Here is a 5,000-nt window from a genome sequence, read left to right as displayed (position 1 = left end):
AGAAAAAAAGGGGGGGGGGGGCTGTGGGCGGGGGGGCGGGGGGGGGGGGGAGACATACTGAAACAGACAAGAGACAAAAAAGGTATAGTGCACCTCCACACATTAACATCAGTTTCAAAAGACAGAGAGAAACAGGAGACAGGTAAACGAGGGGGTGGGGGTGGGGGGGGGGGTGGCGGTTCACACACAAAAAAAGTTTCAGACGAAGTAAATCATTCCTAATTGAGACCGAACACGAGGGAGGGAGACCATTCTACACCCTATCGCTGTGAAGGACACACTTGCACAAGAAATAATGGGCAGAGTGGCAGAGGAGCACGTGCTTGAGGCGATGGGTGGTTGGGGGGAGGGAACGTGGGGAAAGTGAGGATGGATGGATGGACCTGACGAGGAGGTGGAGGAACAGAGCTCACAGAGACACAGACAGAGAGAGAGACACAGAGAGAGAGACAGAGAGACACAGAGAGAGAGAGAGAGAGAGAGAGAGAGAGGACGAACGGAATGTTATTTTTTCAGGGTACTGAGATAAGCATAATGACAAGAATGTTGTTTTTATTTCACCCAGTTTAAAAGTTTAAGTAGTTTGATATTTCCACCCAGAGAGAGAGAGAGAGAGAGAGAGAGAGAGAGAGAGAGAGAGAGAGAGAGAGAGAACGAACGAACGAAATGTTATTTTTCCAGGGTGCTCAGATAAGCATAATGACAAGAATGCTTTTTTTCCCCACCCAGTTTGATAGTTTGAGTAGTTTGATATTTCCACCAAGAGAGAGAGAAAAAGAGAGAAAGAGAGAGAGAGAGAGAGAGGGGGGGGTGCAGCCTTGAGGGACAGACAGACAGGTAGAACATCTTCACCCCAAAGACAAGACACCGAAAAAACACAGGGAATTCCACACGAACCGGAAGTCAGACCGACGAAGAAGAGATGCAATCAGAACTAGAAAAAAATGAGAAAGCAACACTAACAACACACACACACACACACACACACACACACACACACACACACACACACACACACACACACACAAACCCCCATCCCACACCCCCACACCCACCACCCTTACGACATGAATCATTTTTAATTGAGACTGGAGTAGAGGGAAATACCTCTCTGACCCTGCAGAAAAGAATGGCAGTGAAATGAAAAATGGGCCGTGATAGTGCGCTTCGGACAGAAATCCGAGAGCTGATCCACACACACGAATCCGCCCCCTTCTGGTGACCGATGATGATACGTTTCGCACGACGAGAGAGACGGGGGTGGTGGGTGTACACGGGGAAGAGAGAAGAGAGGGGGTGGGGGGGGGAGAAGGAGAGAGGGGACTGGGGGAGGGGGGGGGGAGGAGCAGAAAGAGAGACAGGCAGAAGAGAGACTCAAACAGACACAGAAAGTCATGCGAGCAGAGAGGGATACAGAGATATAAATAGAGAGAGAGGGGGGAGTGGGAGAAAACGAGTGAGTGAGAGAGGGGGGAGAGGGGGGGGAGAAGAGAGAGAGAGGAACAGAAGCACGGTGACAGAAAAAGACAGAAACAGGCGCAAAGAGAGAGTGAGTGAGAGAGAGAGGTAAAGAGAGACGGAGGTAGATGGAGTGAGAGAGAGAGAGAGGTAGAGAGGGGAGAGAGATAGGAAGTGAGGGAGACAGACAGACAGACAGACAGAGCAGGGAGAGACAGACAGAGAGAGAGAGAGAGAGAGAAAAAAAAGACTCACAGAGACAGAGACAAACCGTGCTGGTGATGAACGGAAGAACGGAGAGACACTATTGGCACAAGAAATAATGAGAACAACACCAGTAAAACTCATGGCTGAGACTGGGGAGGGGAGGGGAGGGGAGAAAGAGAGAGAGAGGGAGAGAGAGAGAGAGAGAGAGAGAGAGAGAGAGAGAGAGAGAGAGAGAAGGATAGTGCAAGGGTGAATGGGGAGAGACAAGGAGAGTGGAAAAACAACACCACCACCACCACACGAGACACACACAGGCAGGGGTTGTTGTCTGATTCGTGTGTTGCTGTTGTTCTCAATTTACGAGCATTGATCGGCCTGGAACACTGATCAGCTTCACAATTTATCGATCCTCTGGCCGACAGTAAAACTAAAAGAGATCGGATAGGATAATGGAATACGAAGTCAGACAGACAGAGAGAGAGAGAGAGAGAGAGAGAGAGAGAGAGAGAGGGGAGAGACAGATGAGAGAGAGGGAGAGAGAATAGAGAGAGAGAGAATATGGAGAGAGAAGACAGAGAGGGAGAGAGAGAAGAGAGAGGGAGAAAGAATGGAGAGGAATGAGGAGAGAGGGAGAGAGAGAAGAGAGAGGGGAGAGAGGGGGAGAGAGAAGAGAGAGGGGAGAGAGGGGGGAGAGAGAATAGAGAAGAGAGAATAGAGAGAAGAGAGAGGGAGAGAGAGAAGAGAGAGGGAGAGGGAATAGATAGAAAGGAGAGAGAGAACAAAGAGAAGAGAGAGAGAGAAGAGAGAGAGAGAGGAGGGAGAGAGAATAGAAAGAAGAGAGAGAGAGGGGAGTGAGAGAGAGAGAGAGCGAGCGAGAACGTGTGTGTGTGCATGTGTGTGTGTGTGTGTGTGTGTGTGTGTGTGTTGCCTGTGCGTGCGCTCGTGAGTATATGTGAGCAAATTAATGATTTCAGAAGTCCTGTTTTTTGTGGGTTTTTTTTGTCTGCTCAGCTGCTCGGCTGCGTTCCTTTGAAGGTCACGTCAGCTGATGTTTGTTTTATTTCATTTTCTCCTCTCTTTTATCTTCTTTTTTTTTATTTTCTTTTGTAGCTGATTTCATTTCACTTACTTTAAAGAACAATATTTTTTTTAATTCTATTTTTATTGATTTATTTTACTTTTACCTGAATGCGTTTTATTTCGTGTACTTCACTGAACTTTTTTTCTTCTTTATTTATTTATTTATTTTTTCCAGTTCTTTCTTAGTTCGTTTCATTCCATTGGACTTCATTTATTTCAAACGATACTCTGGGAACAGAACCCAATAGAATTCGGTGATGGAGTTGATGGAGACGACGACGATGCGAGCGAAACAGGAAAGGTGGGGGTGGGGGTGGGGGTAAAGAACGTAGAGTTGGAGAGAAAAGGAAGGAGAAGGAGGAAGGAGGGAGAAGGGAGGAACAAGGAGAGGTGTGGGCGGATGAGGAATGGGGAGGTAGAGAAGAAGAAGAAGAAAAGAAGAAAAGGAGGAGGAGCAGGAGGAAGAGGAGAAGAAGAAGAAGAAGAAAAGGAGGAGGAGGAGGAGGAGGGGGGGAGGAGAAGAAGAAGAAGAGGAGGAGGAAGAGGAGGTGGGTGCGGAGGAGGATGAGTGATGTGGGTGGACAGGGGGGGGGGGTGGAGTGGGAGGAGACAGGGTAACAAACACGGCCGACCCCTATGTGATGATGATTTAGAAGCGGCCCATCCAGTACACACCACAGGCCCACCAGGGACCCCCACAGGGAGCAGGACGTTTACTATTCCAACACCCAGACATATCGTCAATCTCTTGCCAGGGGGAAAAAAATCGTAAGAAAGAGGGCCGGGGTGGTGGAGGGGGGACGTGGAGAGCGGGGGAGGGGAGAAAGAAAGGAAGAGAGAGAGAGAGGGGGGGGGGGGCAGTGAGAGTGAAAAGGAAACAGGGAAACAGAGAGATAGAGTGGGAAAGAGGACAGACAGAAAGAGAAAGAGATGAAGGAAGAAAGAAAATAAAGAACAAGAAAAGAAAGAGACAGAGAGTACGAAAGATAGAGAGAAAAATATATTGAAAAAAAAAGAATGGAAGGGAAGGAGGAAGAAATAAATAACACAAAGAGTGAAAATAAAAAAGAAAGAACAATATGAAAGAAACGAAGAGAAAGAGAGTGGGACACACACACACACACACACACACACACACACACACACACACACACACAGGTTAATGAAGAAAGAAATAACAAAACGAAACAAGATGTGAAGAAAAAAAAAAAAGTACTTAAGAAAAAAAAAAGTCTGGAGTGTGGGGCAGAGAGAAATCCAAATGATATACTGACCAGACTGACACAGTGTGTCTGTCTGCCTGAAATCCCCGATGAGAAACAAACAGTTTCCGGCCTTTTGTCCTGAAATATTCCACTTGGCCCACTGAAATCCTCTCTTCTGCTGTTTTCCTTACACCAATTTCTGTCAGCACTTTGAATGAATATATATAGAGAGAAGGAGAGACAGATATAGATAGTCTCACAAAATTGGTTTAAATAATCTTTAATTATTCAACAATACACATGATTACAATGCAATGAATGACAAAAGAGCATCAACAAGCTTAAAGCTTATACTGTGCTCACAACGTTGCACTTCAATTTTATCATGACGGCTGATGAACCATATTATGACTTGTATCAAATAACATTCATAAACAGTAAGTAATGAAATAATGAAATAAAACAAGTGAACAAACAGTACATAATATAGTAAAATTGAATGTTTTCAGCACCGAATATCCACACACAACAAAAAAACAACCTATGGAGCTGATTTGTACTCGGAACTGGAATGCTTTCAGGATCGATTGCACGGTAAACCGTTTTCAGACGTGACTGTGTGGAAAGCATGTGTGTTCTTGTCTCGTCGATGTCAGCTGCAAGACGGGGACGTGGTTTGTGTTTGTCACTGTTGTGTCATCTTCTGACGTGTTGTCTTGTGCTGTACAGTATGTGCTGTTGTGTTCATAATGTGGTGTTGTTGTTGGCTTTTTTTTTTTGGTCCACTTTTGCCTCTGTGTGTGTGTGTGTGTGTGTGTGTGTGTGTGTGTGTGTGTGTGTGTGTGCTGTCTGTCTGTCTGTCTGCCTTTGTGTGTTCTTTTGGGTTGAGCTGTCTGGACTGACAAGAGCTACTTTTCGCTGTGAAATTTAGGGCACTCTTTCGTGGAAAGAATGCGTTCCGACTGTCAAATGCTCTCTCTCTCTCTGTCTCTGTCTCATACACACACACACACACACACACACACACACACTCCTTCCCTGCCCCCCCTC

General features: G+C 46.2%; 1 protein-coding gene across 1 annotated transcript in view; it reads right to left on the bottom strand.

The window, feature by feature from the left end:
• The window catches only part of LOC143284759 (uncharacterized), a 175,303-nt gene that overhangs the window by 127,943 nt on the left and 42,360 nt on the right, over nucleotides 1-5,000 (bottom strand). The window lies entirely within an intron of this gene.

The sequence above is a fragment of the Babylonia areolata genome, chromosome 8 (genome assembly GCF_041734735.1).
Source record: "Babylonia areolata isolate BAREFJ2019XMU chromosome 8, ASM4173473v1, whole genome shotgun sequence".
Classification (NCBI taxonomy): domain Eukaryota; kingdom Metazoa; phylum Mollusca; class Gastropoda; order Neogastropoda; family Buccinidae; genus Babylonia; species Babylonia areolata.
The sequence above is the reverse complement of the archived record's forward strand: the minus strand, read 5'-3'. Positions and strand labels throughout refer to the sequence as shown.